The following is a 16,950-nucleotide window of genomic DNA, read 5'->3' as shown; positions in this document are numbered from 1 at the left end:
TAGCACCACTCAGGTCACTTGAGCTGTGCTAATCTACATCAGGTGAGGAACTGGCCCCTTCTGGCAAAGATTTATTGGAAAAATGAAATAAAATAATTTATTGTAAATGAAATAAAAATCACTTTTTGGTCTAATGGTCTAACTCAGCCTTGCAAAATTCCACTCACCTAAAGCAAGTGAGGTTTTTTGCTTGTTTGCTTTTGGTATTTTGGGGGGACAAGTAAAATAGTTTCCTTTTTCTTTATGAATAGTCACCATATTAAAATGAATGAATAGATTTTATACCTGCACTGGTAAATATTCATGATTAGTTGTGAAAATCTGATCTAAAGGCTGTCACTCCCTTTCTCTTCTATACTAATGCCCATTTTAACATTCAGAAGAGTTTTTTGTTCAGGGCCAAATCCCAGGACCCATTGCAAAAGCCACCAAAAAAATAGGCTGTCTGTGCAGTTGGGGGGTGGGGGTGGGGGGGGGAGTAACCACTCCATAACCCAGCGGCAGGGCTTGGAGCACCAGTATCTTCTACCCTCAACCCTTCATTCAGAGCCTGTGGTATGTAGGCGTGTGAAGTCTTGAAAGAACTGGCCTTGTGCTCATCCCTCCAATAAATGATGCCTCTGAATGTGCCGCTATGGAGCACTGGTTCTGCAGGGTGCAGGTGGTGCTAAGTCCCCTAGAGCAGCCTTTCTATGCTATGTCTGCCCCTCACAATGGGTCTGCAGGTGGTCAGTTTTCAGGCCTTGCATGGCTGCTGAAGGAGGCAAGTGGTAAACTCACCATGGCTGCACTGGCTGGTCTGATGTTTGGAATTCAATGACACACTTATTTCATGAGGTTTTGTTTTGCTTATTTTCAGCATGACTCCATTATTAATCTTAATGGGCACCAGCTGAACACATATATGAAAGGTTTTTCCAGTAGATGTATGTGTCACAGTAGAAATTTAACCAGATTATGACTATTTTAGTGTGCCTAGAGGAAGCAATCTGCACCTAGGGTTGGTACAGATAACTTCCTACCTCCTTACCCCACGTGCTTCCCAACAAGAGATCATGACTCTGAGCCCCAGTGGTATTACAGAATTGTAACCAGCTCAGCAATAAGCACCCTTCCATAGCTAAGTGTCATACTCTAGGAACTTTGTAATACAGCAAGTCAACTTGGACTCTCAGATCCACTGGTGCAATTCCCCCATAGTGTGAGAGTGGAATTTGGCCCCGTATGCTTGAATCAGACAGAGAAGAGTACAAGTACTTCTCCAGATTCAGCTTGGCTATTTCTGTATTGGCATGCAGGCACAGCCTGTAATGAATAATTTTCCAGTTTACATATCTGAATTGTGACCCTGCTGTCATTGAAATCAATGAGAATTTGGCCATTCACTTCAAAGGGAGAAAGAGCAGGAGGAAGCCCTTCATGAGCCATGTCTTTCTGTGAGTTTTTTGCACATTCAAACTTCATTCATGGCTTGGAGATTTAACTGTTGAACTACATTTCAGTGGAATTTTTTTCTAATCAGAGTTATCTGCTTTTAAGAAAAAGTCCTTTTGAGATTCCCATTCTTTTCAATTTATTTCCTGTCCAAAATATTCCTTTGGTCAATGTGTGTGATTCTCCCCTACCCAAAAAATTAATTTTTCCTTTGGAGATGATTGATAAGTCCCTATACTGACATGCATGAGTTCTTGTCCTGGAATCCTTACTCGGCTATATCCCTATTGAAATTACCAGGAGATTTGCCTGTATATACGTGGGCCATTAATCTTTGTATTGAAAGGGATACCATGTGTGACAAGGTGTCCATCCCACATAAACCCTGAGTGTATTAATGTCGACCAGAAGGGGCCAATTAATTTTATATGATGTACTTGGAGGGAAGCCAGGGATTGATAAGCACTAATTGCACGTGAAACCCAGCTGCGGGAGGAGCTGGGATAGGGAATATAAAAGCCAGGAAGTGACAGTAGAAAGAGCTACTGGTAAAACAATATGTAGCTTACGGCAGGAAAGATAATATAAGGGGAATAGATGAAAATGTAGTGCTTATAGGCAAAAATAAATTTACAGCATTTATGAAAGAATTGATTAAATGCACTTTACAGACAGGGAAGAAGATTGAAAAAATAAAATTTATAACAAAAGCAGCAGAAAAGTATTGGCATATAGGCAATCTCTCAATAGACCGCATTCATCACAATTTTAAATGAAAGTAATAGTGTCATTTAAACATCATAGTTCTAACATTTTTTTTGCTAGAATGCACATAGTTTAATAAGACATGGTCAGGAACTAAAGAAAACTGTTTTTGAAGTGGAAGACAAACCTGACATTATGTGTACAAGAAACATGATTAGTGAGAAAATATAGTTTAGACTTCCAGAATATGATGTAATCAGATGTGATAGAGAAATAACAAGTGGAGGAGGGCTCTGTATATTTATAAAGAGAAGGTCTTAATTACATTGAAATAGATGTATAGAATTTAAGTGTTGAGTACAACACTGTTGAGATTCTTCAGCAGCATAACAGTACCTTTATACCCATCTATATTGTTTACAACCCATGTGGAAAAACTAGACAATCCAGAATTGGAGGAGTTAGTTAAGGATGTCAAAGGCCCATGTATTATTTGTGGAGACCTTAATAACCATAATGAATTGTAAGAAAATTGGAAAACTGATTATAATGGCAAACAGTTCATTGACATGCATAAGCTGGTAATGCTCAATAGTGGAGCACCTACTAGCTTTAATTAGGTGGATGGATGGAATCTTTTCATGTTTAGATCTGAGAATTGCGACAAGCAATATAGCAAGCAAATACAGCTGGGAAATCTATAAAGAAAATGGAATGGGAAGTGATCACTTCTCTATGCCACTTACATATCACGACCACGGTAATGTTGAAAACGCTGAAGGAATTCATACCTTGGGCCTTAGAAAAGCCAACTGGGGACTCTTAAGAGTAAGTGTGCTGAGTATCTGAGTACCAATTGTATAAGTGATAATTTAGAAGAATTTCATGATAATATAATAAAGGGAGTTGTAGCAGCAGTCAACCTAACGATAAGCAAGATGTCAAATTGCCACAAACTCAGAAATCCAGTTTCTGCATGGAATGAATATTGTAAAGCAGCAAGTAAAGAAAGAAATAAGGCATACAAACAATCAAAAAGTACAATGAATAGCAAGGACTTAATGAGCTATAAAAGATGTAAAGCAGTGGCACAAAGAACTATTAAAAAGGCAAAGAAGGAGAGTTGGAGGAAGTACTGTGGGAAAATGAACAAAGCTTTCAACACTTCAGATATATATAAAGAAGTGAAAAGAATGAAATGGTACATGGAGTAAAAACAAATTTATACCTGGTCTTATAGTAAATGATAAAGTTGAAAACTCTTAACTTAGTAAAAGCAGACATTTTAGCAAAAGTCCCAGAAAGATAGTAGCGACACAAATCAAAGTAAAGAGTTTTGTGAACAAAAAAAGTATGTTTGCTGAAGAAACCTGTGAGCTCTTACAAGGCTGGGTAGAATATAAGATGATGTACTCAATGAAAATTTCGGCATGCAAGAACTCAGAAAAGCTATAGACAAAAGTAAAAATACAGCCCCAGGTAAAGAGAGCATAGGTAATGCAATGCTTAAGCACCTACCAGCATTTTAATAAAATTATATAATTATGTATAGGGAAAAGCATACTACCCACAGAATGTGCAAGACAGGATGCATATAGACCTATTGCCCTCACACAATATGTGGGCAAATTTATGGAAAGAGTGATAAATGAGAGATAAGTAGCACAGTAGGAAAAAATGAAATTATAAACTGTACAAAATGGTTTCAGGAAAGGAAAATGCACAGTTGATCATATTGTAAGAGTAGAAACAGAAATACAAAAAGCCACGAGGAACAGAGAGTTTATGATAGCTATCTTTTTGGATGTTGAAAAAGCATATATGTCATGGTATGGAGGGAAGGCTTGCTGTACAAACTAGCTGCAACTTGAATAAGAGGAAGAATGTTCTGGTGTGTAAGAGACTTCTGAAGTGATAGAACCATAGAAGACAGGGTGGGGGCAAGTTTGTCGAATATTTATAAACTTACCAGTGGCACTCCATGGGGGAGTGTTATCAGCCCAATCCTGTTTAACAAGATTAATTGTGTCCCAGAGAACACATGGGCAGGAACAGGTATTACCCTATTTGCAGATGTTTGGTATGCAGGCCAATGAGCCACTCAGGAGGAATTCAGAATAGGAAAATACTCAGGGATTGATATTCTCACTGGCTAAAACAAAGGGAATTATCTTCACAAAAAGGAAGATTGGGAAAGAAAACAACCTATATCTTTATACAAAAAAAGGCAGGTATTTCAAAATTTTACATTCTTAGGAATTGTTTGATAACAAACTACCATGGAAGGGTCATATAGATACTATCAAGACTAAGTGTAAAGATAGGATGAATCTGCTTAAACGTACTGCAGGAAGAATTGGAGTGCACATAAGAACATGTTGCTGATGCTGTGTAGAACATTAAAAACCAGCTATAAATTATGGATGCCAAGCCTTTAATTCAGCTTCTAAATCAACACTTAAAAAATCAGAGCCAATCCAAGCCCAAGCTCTGCAAATCACATATGGAATGAGTATTATGACACCATTTTGTGTGCTGCAGGTAGCAACTGGAGAAATGGCTATAAATTGAAGGATGAAAGTGTTAGATTTAACCTTTTGAGCTATGATTAATAGAAATAGTGAAGATAAGAGCACTAATGAATATACAAGGACTGTTGGGAATTAAATAAACAAGAAGTAACTGGGTGCCACAAACTCCCCCATGCTAACACAGTCAACAGGTGGGTAAAATACTTGGGTGAAAATGAAGGTCTGGAAGAAATTAAAATCTTTAGTAAGGGGAAATCAAACTACAGCTAGTTGTCTCTCTCGTTGTGGATTTCAAATAATGTGATTAAACAAAGGGAAGACCAGGACTGTCAAATATGATTTAGATTTATGAGCTTATACATGGCAAATGGGGTCAGCATTGTTAAAACTACAGTGACGGCTCTAGAGGTGATGACATAAGTATCCCTGAATTTGGAATTAAGAGATCTAATTTTGTGGTCATTATGATGGCTGAATTGATGGGCATACTGTTGGTACTGACCCGGATAAGGTACGTCCAACTGTGACTGCTATCCTATCTGACTCTTTATTAGGTATAGTGGTAATCAGAAAGGGACCCTCAGAAAGCCAGAATGACTTAATCAATGAAATACTGTTCTTAACTGCGGAGATAGTACAATTAGGTGTACATATTGTAACAGTGTAGATTCCGGCACGTCAGGATACTAGGCCATGAAATGGCAGATGCAAACAGTGCCTTAAAAATTGAGGGTGCTGATTTAGAGATCCTTCTTCTGAGTAAGTAGAACGTAAGAAGAAATGCCAAGAACTTTGGACCAAGGTTTTATGAATTATGTCCTAAACTGGAGGATAATGCTATACTTAATAGATGTGAGAAAGGAAGTGAAGTAACTATATTTAGAGTGCTTACAGTGAAAGAGTACAGCCTGAAAGTATTGATGAGAGTACTGGGAAAGTGGGGTAGCCTTTAAAAAGCATTGTGGCACTTTAAGGATCCAGGCCTGCATGAGAGGATGTAGATTTTTACATATGCAAAAACTGCAGTAGGTGGTGGTCATAGCATCGCCGTCATATGATAGGAAAGGAAAAAGAAGAGGCTGCAGGAGGACATCTGCAGTTCCGCGGTAGTGGGAAACGGAGTTGGCTAGATCAAGGAGGAGATTCAGGAGGAGAGTAAGCCCTGGGGCCCTGCCTTGGATTAGGGAGTCTTACAGGAAAGCTAGAGCAGTGAAGTAGCCAGGGGAATAGAAGAAGCTCTGGGGGTAAACCCAGTGATAGGCAAAAAGAGAGAGAGAGAGGTGGGGTAGGAAGGAGCTCAGGCAACAGCAACAGGATCGGAGACTGAGCGTACCTAGCTTGCTAGTCATAGGGTCCCAGGGCTGGAACCTGGAATAGCAGGAGGGCCTGGGTTGTCCTACCAGCAACATCAAAAATGGCACAGGACCTGGAGACATGCAATGGAAGACCATGTGAGGAAGCATCCGGACAGTTTGTCCAATGGAACTTTATTATCATGGAAGGGTGGGACTCTATATTGACTTGGCCAGAGGGTCATGTCATGAAGAGGGAGTGTCCCAATCCATGGACAGAGAGAAGGGCCACAACACGAGCAACCAATGGCTGGGGAGCACCGTAGGAGGTGAAATCTAATTTGCAGACCCAGGCACAAGAAGGCGCACCTGCAGTGAGTGCACACCTGTGTACTATGTGATAACATTTATCTATTGATTCCTTGTAGGGGAGTAAGGAGTCACAATGGACCAAATTCTGCTCTCAGTGATAGTCATGCAGTCCCACTGAGTTTGGGGGAGGTGGGGTGGTTGCTGGGGTGTGTAGGAGGGCAGAACTTGCTCAGCGTTTGTAAAGAATATTCTGAATCTCAGGCACACATCACCACATAATAATTAAAAATACTTCATTAGTATAAATGTCCTACAGCAAATGTCACAGACCTAAATCCTGGTCAGCAGCACACAAGCTGGTCGTCAGGGTGGAGGGTAGGAATTCTTCCTCTAGCTTGTGGTGCAGGCTGGACTGGTCTGACAGGCTCCACATGCCCTTTGTGTGGACAGGGAAGACCAGGTCTGCACAGCTACAAAGAGAGCCTGTGTGGTCACAGTGGCTGGATTTGCTCCTTAATGCCTATCCTAAAGCCTTTTTTTTCAATTTACCAAGACTACAGGGATGGCAAAGGGAACAGCTGCCTTTTTCACTCTAGTGCACAGTGTTGGGTTTTTTTAATTCATGCTTCATATAACACTGACCTAGTTCTGTTACTCATTTTAAAGAATGCCCCAAAAGGCACCAAGCAATATTGCTGTGAAATTTTAAAATATGTACATGTACATCTCATTCATTTCCAATTGACAGGGAGGCTTTAGGAGGCAGAGGCACAAAGCCCTGGGAGAATCTTACTATTAAAAGCCTCATACACAGAGGAAAGTCTTACGCAATCTGTGTGATCACTGTGCTGCTGAAAGCATAAACATTGTACTCCTGATTTAGAGAGAGAACTCAGAGAACAAGTGATCTGCTTAGGAAAATGTGGACTGTCTAAAGTCTGTGCACACATTTAGAGAGTCAAACGTGCAAGGTCCTAATAAAAGACAGAGCTTCTTGGTCAACACTGAATCCATGTTACGTGTACGCTATGTAAAAATGAGCATATCTCCAGCTGTCTCTTGGGATCACAGTAGATAGAGATTGGAAACACCCATTAAATTGTTTGTCCGCCTAGTAAGGCAGGACAAAATTCCCACATAGAAGCGGCATCAGATATCAAATGTTACATTCAGTTTTGTCTTGGGTGAGTGCATGAGGGAGAGGAATAGGGTACAGAAAGCTACACCACCCTCATCAGCTCTATGCTGCTAGCCCAACTCCACAGGAGCTGACCGGGTTGCCATTGGTGCTCAGAGCACTAGTAAATACACCGAGCAATACTCCACTGGGGCTTGATTTAAATCCCATTGAAGTCAATAGAAATGCTCTATTGACTTTGAGGGACTTTGGATCAGTCCCATGAGTTCCTAGGCAGGCTTCATTTTCTCCCCAATTCATTCCTGCTGATATCCAGTACCAGACTTTGGGGAGTGTGTATATTGTTCATTATTACTATTGCTGTTTTACTTTATTATGTATCTGTATAGCTCACAGAGTTTTAGACCTTTCACAGACAAGAAGGAAGACCGTAGCCCTGATTCTCTGATTTGGCTAATCTGCCTTTGGCCCAGGCCCTAAGAAGATGTTGGGATTTTGTGGCCCCTTTGTGGCTTGCCAGTTTTGGGGCTGGCCCATGTGCAAGAAATCAGTATCTGCCATTTGTAAGGCATTTTTTTTCTGTCCTTTTGTATTTGCACTTGCTGTGATTTATGGAAAACAAAAGCCACTTAGATCTTAGTACTCTAAATCTTGAAAGTAAAATCATTATTAAGCAGATTATTAGCCATGCTGCTGATACGGTGACGTGAAGCTGCTGCAACCCTACTAAATCTAGTCTCTGGCAGCATAGGGCTGCCATAGCTTCTCTTACACCCCCCGCCCCCTTGACCATTGGTGTAAGGAGCATGCCTAAAGAAAAGAAGGCATCTCCAAGCCAACTCTGCACTCCAGTGGTCAATACCTGTTGGAAAGATCTTTGGGGGCTTTGGGTAGCCATATACTGTAGAACAGTCCTGAGGCTGCCTTACTTTATATCATGGACCAGATGCACAAGAATTGGGGAGGGGATGTGTAAAGATGGCTTAATGCTACTTCCTTTCCCCCTGCTCTGGTCTGAGTGAAGCTTGAACCAAAATCGAGGAGCTGGCCCAAGGCGGGTAATAGGTTAAGGATGCTAAGAAATAACGACAGAGATTGACTTTCCAGAAACATTTACTAGGGTTTTCTTCAGATATATTTCAACCTTCTCCATCAGATGTGCAGGAGGCTGGAAGGAAGAGTGCTTATCTATGATAGCAGGGTGTCTCTGCTGGTGGTCTGTAGTGAAGGAAGATTCTCTGCAGACCTGCACATTGTGCAGTCATTTATGCAAGTACATGATGAGTGCAAAGTGGCCATACAATGCTATCAAATCATATATTGTGTTGGTGTAAGTGACTGCACAAAGTGTACTGGCAGAAACTGAGCCCGAGGATTTTTTTTAAAATGCAGCTGCACCTACCCAACTGAGATCTATTTTTAGGCAGTTGGAAGATGAGGTGTGTGTAAGAAATCAGCAATGTGCTAATGCATGTGTGATCTGAAGAACTGTAGATGGGGTTGGTGCATGACCTGAGTGGAAGTTGACTTCTAATCCTTGCTTTATATCAGTTTTCCCATCTATAAAACATGGATAATACCTGCTTTACAGGATTGTTTAGTCTGATCCTGCAAGGTGATGAGTTATCTCAACTTTTTCTTAAGTGAACAGGAGTTGAGGGACACTCTTAGACAAAGTCCAGCATTTTGTCAATCAGGCGAGGAGTTTGTACATTCTTTTTATTGTTTATACAGTGCTTTGAACATGTAAAGCCCTACATAAGTGTGAAATGTTAAGCCACTACTACTTCTACTTTAAAAAATGTCATTTTCCAAAATGTAATACTTTTAACTCAGATCAGACTGCATTATAATATAATAAAATGCATTAGAACAGTGGATTGCTTATTACTGAAATACAACACTACATCAGAGGTATTAAACAGGTCTGACTACAAATTCATATTTGGGTGCGTATCGAGCATTATAACAAGACACTTGAAAAATGTATAAAAATGCCATAGAATGACAGACCAAATTCATCTTAGGTATAACTCAAGGGCGCTAGATTCAGTTCTCATTTGCATTAGCATTTATTCCAGAATAACTACTGACTGGAGTTCCAGGGATAGATTTTATCGAATGTGTTTTATATACAGTATAACAACCTGATATGCATTTCAGCAAGTATTTGGTTGTCAATGTCTCTTTGGAAGAGATAGATAGACAACATCTATGTCAGAGAAATGACACATTAATACTTCATTAATAAAATTTTAATAACTATTACTAATAAACATACAGGCTCTTTAATTCACCAACCATGCAGCAACCAATTCTAACTCCCTTCCATTGAATAGTATCTTACTCTGCAAATAGTCCCATTGAAGTCAGAGGGTGTGCTCATGGAAGAAAGTACCACTCAATGTGAATAGGGCTGTCAGCACCTGGCCCTAAATAAGTAGACTTACACATGGCATATTACCAACAGGTACATTTTCAAAACAAAGTGGCTGTTCCTGAAAACTGACCATGTGTGAAACTCCCATGGAAATTAGTGGGAGTTAGTAGATCAGAGGCCTTAAAGGATCAAATTCAAAATAACTGAGAATTTTCTCCTCCTGATCCAAATCTCATTTAAGTAAATGGAAAGACTCCCTTTGATTTCAGTGGGCTTTTGATCAGGAGGACAAAATTCTGTTACTTTATACTACTCGCGCTACTTGCCCAGACCTGTAATATGATACTTGTGTTGCAGTTGTGACTGGTATGAATTGATGACTAGTAATTGGAGAACTTGTTGGTTGACTGTTTCATTGACTGTGCTGGTCAGAACCAAAAACCTCCAAATTTTGGGGCAGATCATACATGGCTCTTGAAGAAATGGGCAGGCACAAGGAGCATTTTTATCACTAATCTCCCACACAAGAGCTGGCCACAATCACAGGGCCTGATTCTGCACCATTGAGGGTTACCGGAGCATTGCTATTGAGTTCAGTGGAAGCAGGATTAGGGCTGTGGGGGGAAAGTATTGTTGACCTGACCCCATCCCACCCTGTGACAAGATCTATGCACTTGCATCTGATGAAGTGAGCTGTAGCTCACGAAAGCTTATGCTCAAATAAATTGGTTAGTCTCTAAGGTGCCACAAGTACTCCTTTTCTTTTTGCACTATATGCAGCATAGGCAAGAGCGGTAATGCAAGAGGCCTACAGGCCTGCATCCTGTAAGACTTAGCTTAAGCTAAGAGCATTTGCATATGCTGGGCCGTGGTATTTTGACCCAGATAACAAACTAGGCCAATCTCTAGCCTCGCTCAAGTCCCTAGCTCTCCATTATATGCAACCCCCCCCAAACCTGCAAAAGCCCCTAGACAAAACGCTGCCACAAGCAAACCGCAGACCTTGATAATAATGAAGTACATTAGCACAGTGCTAATTATGATACTGTTTCCTTTGGCTCCTTATAAGGCTTTATTAACAATGTTTGAGTGATAAAAAATTAAGGAAATGTATCATTTGACTTGAATGAAAAAAAAATATATAAGACTGGTATTATAGGGCAGGACAGAGAGAGACCAGGGTGGCACCTGCGTGTGACCATCTCTGTCTCCTTCTCCCTGCATGCTTGTATTCAAATAAAAGGACCTCAGACTGGTTTAAATCAAAGAGATGGTGTGAATCATTTTCCACAACAGGGCTATCATCCACTCTTGAGTGTGGGGACTGCTCCCTGCATATACCCTCTGGGGCATTAGATACTACAAAGGCGATGACGAAGAGACAGAGCCATGGCTCAGTCCCCACTACACTGGCCTGCAGAGCGGGCCAGATGCACAGGAGAAAGCCTGCTGCCTCCCTGAAGAGATGTGGCAGTGGGAATACTCCCCTTGTGGAAACTCTGCCGGCCTGTAGCCCAGTGTCTCCTAGTGCCCTTGCTGGGATGTGGAGGCTTTACACAACCATCACCACAGGGTGATAGCTAAAAATCACAATAGAACCCTTTAGGTATATATGGAAAAGAATCAGCAGTTGGATTTCTATTTTGACAAAACCCACATATTGTCTTTGTTCCTAACCCTTAGTCAAATTTGTGCCAATACAGAAATAAAATAAGGTATTTCTTGCTGAGCTTTGTATTCATTACATTTTACTGTGAAGTGAGGAGAAGTTTCTGAATAGAGTGTACTGCCATTTTTTTAACATACAGATTTCAGAACTTATAATAAACAGTAACCAAGCCAGATTATAAAGCAGCTCATTTTGTACGGAGCCCACAAAGAACTGATTTGTGTTCCTTTCATCTCCTGAGGTCTGCATTATTAAAGAAAGATGACTGTTTGATATTAGTAGATTATTAGAAAGAGGCCATTTAAATTAGCTTACTTTGCTATAAGACCTGAACTTCACTGCTGTTTTACACAGTGGCTCACCATAACTATAAGGATATTGTAAATATCTGATCCACTAGGAGCCCTCTTTTACCAATATTTCTTAATTTATACAAGCACTCATGCATTCGGCAGTGGATAATATTTTGAAAATAGTATAATAGAATAGGAGCATGAGCAGGCTCCTAATTTGCAAACCAAATATTCTGTATGAAAAGGCTTGTGCAGCACTCAACAATTTCTAAAGCATAATCACCGAGTCAGGCAAAAGTCTGAGAGAAGCCACACCAGTGGACTTTACAGCTGGAAGGTTAATTAACTTGAGGCCTGATCCAGGAAACACATGTGGATAATATTAAGCATTTAAATAGTTCCACGGGGCTTAATGAGACTACTTGTGTGAGCAAATCTATGTGCAGAAATGTATTTGTGCACAAGGTGTTAGATGTTGGTAGAAAATAGGAGGAGCAAATTTCAGAGTTGAAGGTTCTAAAATTGCTCTATCCCTCAACATTTAAGGACTATGAGTAAAAGCAGTTCCTCTAGCTACAAATGTCATGGCTCACATTGGGAGAGACAGAGAGGTTCTCTCTCAAGTAGTCAGGAAACAAACTTTAAGTTCTTTAACAATCAGTGTGAACTCCTTCTATTCCATAGGAATGCACTAGCCTCTCGTTGCTGTCTTCAGGGAACTGCTGTAATATAGTCCCTTCATCTCACACCTCCAAGGAAGTGGGCAGCTACATTCTAGAGCAGCTGTAACTTCCAGGTGGTTTTCAAGGACAGCTCCACAAAGAAGATGTTGCAATAATCCAGTTTAGAGGTCACAAAGACAAGGTCTAGGTCAAACACAGAAATAGTTGTAATTACTTTACCAGGTGCAGTTAAAAATGAGCTTTCATCCACCAGTGCCACCTGGGAATTCAGAAGCAATACTGGATCCAAAACCATAATTTGCTATATTTTATTTTTTACTTTATTATTTGAATAGCACCAGAAGTATCTGAGGTGTTCTACACAGTCTGGTTGATCTGTGTGACAACAGAACTGTCTCTGCATCAGTCAGCTGCTCTGTTGCATGCTCCACTTGTGCAGTGACCACGTCATATGACCTAGGAGCCACTGTACAAGTAACTACTGTCTTTTGTTCCCATCAGTTTCCATCATATATACAATGGTATCCTGAGGCTGCAAAGTTCTAGTCGTAATACAGTTTTTGTTTTTCTTGATCAGTTTTCTTCAACCATTTTACATCATGTTCATTCTTAAGATCATTTCTACAAAATGAGGCAGTCAGTTTTTAGTTTGCTGTTAAACAGAATCTCTGCAGAAGACAACCCGTCTCAAGGATGCTGTCCTATAGTTAATAAATGCCAAGGTTCTGGGTTAGATTCTTTTGCTTTCTCCAGTAGCCTTCTTATTAATTTTACACTATTCTCTACTAGACCATTTGACTCACTGTAATATGCTTGAACTACTAGTCTATCGCACATTTTTTGAATGTGCAAATATGCAAATTGTGGACTGTCATCTGACATTACCACTGCCGGAATACCATGTCAAGTAGATATTGATTTAATGCACATTCTTACATGCTTTGCTGTGATATTTTCCATTCAAGCAATCTCTGGAAAGTGTGAGTAACAGTCTAAAATCAAAACATAATCTTTGCCAGCATAATAGAATAAATCAATACCAACTTTATATCAGGCTTCTAAAGCTTCCTGATGTACCAGCATAGGTTCTTTTGCAGACTTAGGGTGGAATTTTTGCCATGTTTTACATTTCTTAACTGTTTTTTTTTCCATATCCTCATTTATTTGAGGTCAATACAACCTATCTCTGACCCTTCTTTTCCATTTTTCAATTCCTAAATGTCCTCCATGAATTCTAATAAGCATGTCAGGCTGTAACACTTTGGGAACAATTGATCTTTTCCTGCTAAGCAAAATGCCATCAATCACAGAAAGTTCTTTGCAGTGAAAATATGGACTAGGAATATTGGTGTCTAGGCCAACCGACAGTTATAAATTTGATCCCTCTTTGCAAGGTCTCACCTTGTGCTGTGGCTGCTGCAAACTAAGTCCACGTTTTGTCAGAGACTGGGTAGTTTTTCTTTATAAGGTTCACAGGCACGAAAGCAGATTCTGAATAATTTTCTGCTACAGTATTATGAAAAGCTGTAGCCAGAGTATCTGCAACCCCTTCCTGGTTTATATTCTATTTTCAAATCCATATAACTGCAACAAATAAAAAGTCTCTCTATTGAGATGGATATTAAAGGCATATGGCCTGTTTCAGCAATAACTGGTTGCCTGAAGGCAAACACATGAAATTTTGCAACCATGCACCAAAGCTAAGTCTCCTACTCAAGTTGTGCATATTGACACTCAGTTTTAGTGAGTGCCCTGCAAGCATATGCCACTGGTTTCCAGTGTACATCATATATTTGCAGTAAAGTTGCCCCTATGCCTTCCTTTGAGGCATTTGTAGACACCTTAGGCTGCCTCTTGCAGTCGTAAAATCTAAGGACAGGAGCCCACTTAATTAGCTATTTCAGGTTTTCAAATTCCTTTTGTCGATTGGCATCCCATGTCCATTGATAATCTTTGTGCCAGAGTGCTCTAAGATTGCTGGTTTTAGCAGCCAAATTAGGTACAAACTTTCTCACAAAGCTGATTATTCCTAAGAATCTTTGCACTCCTCCTTTGACTACTGGGAGGTGACGTGTCTGTAATTGTCTTAACTCTGTTGGGATTTATTTGGACTCCCTGTTCTGTAAGTTTTTCTCCCAGGTATGTGATATCTTGGACCGAAAAGTTTCATTTCTTCTTTTTTTAAAGTTTAATCTTAGCCCTATCCCTTTCCAATGCTCTCTGTAACCTGCAGTCATATTCTTCTATTGTTATCAAAATACCTTAGCTCCTTCTATATCTTCAACTATGTGTTGCACTATCCTATGAAATACCTCTGGTGCAGTCTGGAAAAGCAGTATCTATCAGATGGTGTATTAAAATTACATAAACTTGTGCTATTCTCATCTAAGGGATTTTGCCAAAATTCTGCTGATGCATCCAATGTGGAGAAATATTCAGCACCGGACATTTCTCCAAAAATGTCTTCCCTAGTGGACATGGAAAAATGCTTAGTTCTTTCAAGTCTAAGTCTAAGTGTTCCATCTTTCTTTTCTACAATTACTAATGAATAAACCCATTCTGTAGGTGCTTCTACTTTCTTGACTATCTTTAGTGCCACTAATCTATGTAGTTCATCTTTTGAGCTTTTTTCAGAGCTAAAGGAACATTTTTAGGACAATTAGGCTCTGACAATTCACTTTGATATTCTGTTGGCAGTATTCCTATGACCTTATAGACATCCTGAAGCTGCTCCTCAATACCTGAGTCCCCTTATCCCTCTAATGAGTATAGTCTCTGTATATACCTAGAGTTTGACCTGTTTTCAAGCCCAGTATAGGCACGTTTTTTTCCCCTGGCATAATTACAGAATTGTTATTTCAATCTTATCTTTTAACTGCAGCTTTAGTTCACATGTACCCAGAGTAGAAAGGAGCTCTCCACTGTGAGCCCTTAGCTTTACCTGTCTATTGTCAGTCTATCCAGTTTTTTTCATTAGACCCTTTAAAATATATTCTGTTACCACATTTGCTTGAAGTGTCCATGGTCCCAAAAGTTCCATTCATTCCAAACATTTGATATAGCTGCTTCATTCAAAGCTCCTTAACACAATGCTAACACTGTTCTCCCGCTACACAGCATGCATACATTGTTTCTTTTTGTCCACCTGCAGTTCCTACTTGCACAGTCTTGCAAAATGACTTCATTGCCCTTGTTGCAACATTGTCCAAAGCCTGGCCAATGATGAAGTCTGTTTGCTTCCACACCTTGTGCAATTCTTTATGTTGTCCTCAACAAACTCCTTTTTTGTAAACTCACTTTTTGCATATCTGCTCTGCACTGCCTTTGTGCTTTCTCTTTGCATTCAGGGTTTGTGAGTCTATCCATCAAAGCAGTGTCTTGTTTTCCATCCATAAGTGTCAATCTGTTCTGGATAACCTCTGCTGCTTGGCATGTTCTTACTGCCTTGCCAGGTTCAAATCTGAATCTTCCAACAGTCTTTCTTTTTCTAATCTTTGGATCTTGAATACCCAGCACAATTTGATCTCTGATTATTGAATCTGTGAGCTGTACTTAATTACATGTTTGGTTCAGCAGTGTGAGATCCAACATAAATTCTTCAAATGACTCTCCTCACTGAGTTCTCATGTGAAATTTGCATCTTTCAAAAGTTTCAATCATCTTTGGTGTTTAGTAGTCTTCAAACTTGTGCATTACCATCTTTTAGCATGCCTTGCTCTGTCTGACACAGCTGCATCCTATAATAAACATCTACTGCTTCCTGCTCTGCAGTAATTTAGAAAAGATAGCTACCTTCTGCTTATCTTCTTATTCATCTAAGCCACTCGCTTGCATGTACAGGCTGAATCTCTGTTGAAATGTCTTCTGGTTATCTGCTTCATTCCCAGATAACTTCAACGCCAGTGGAGCTCTCAGCTGCTCGACTTTCTTTATCCCTGTTGTCTGTCTGTCTGTCTGCAATCACTCTTATCGGTCTACTCCTGGCACCATGTAGTGTTTGTGGGGTCTGCATAAGGAGACTCAGAGTATATTGTTTATTATAGATTCAGCTCAGCAGTGACGTTACTACCTAGATGGCTGTATCAGAACCACTCACAGCTGCTCCTCCTAATGTGTCTATTCAGCTAAGTAGGGTACTCTCAGTCTCAGTCCTTGGGCTGACTCCCCAAATCCTGCCCCCTCAGCTCTGCAATGAAATCACACCAATTCCATAGTAGGCAAGGAGGGCAGGATTTGATCTTGTGTGCGAATATGTTGCTACCAGCGTGTAATCATAACCCAGTTGCTGAATTAGGAATCAAATGCAAAATTGACTTAAAAACATGTCCTTCCCTTGTTCACTGTCATCCATTATAGTGCTGAAATCATCTACTTCACCCTCCACAGCCCGTTTTGTCAACCTTTCACTTTATCCGTTCAAACCTCCTCAGCAGTTTTGCAGACGGAGGTCTTGCATCTCGCTGGCAGTGTTTTAACAAGTAGTACTCCATCACCTTGCTAAGAATAGCCCAGG

The sequence above is a fragment of the Caretta caretta genome, chromosome 5 (assembly GCF_965140235.1).
Source record: "Caretta caretta isolate rCarCar2 chromosome 5, rCarCar1.hap1, whole genome shotgun sequence".
Lineage (NCBI taxonomy): Eukaryota > Metazoa > Chordata > Testudines > Cheloniidae > Caretta > Caretta caretta.
The sequence above is the reverse complement of the archived record's forward strand: the minus strand, read 5'-3'. Positions refer to the sequence as shown.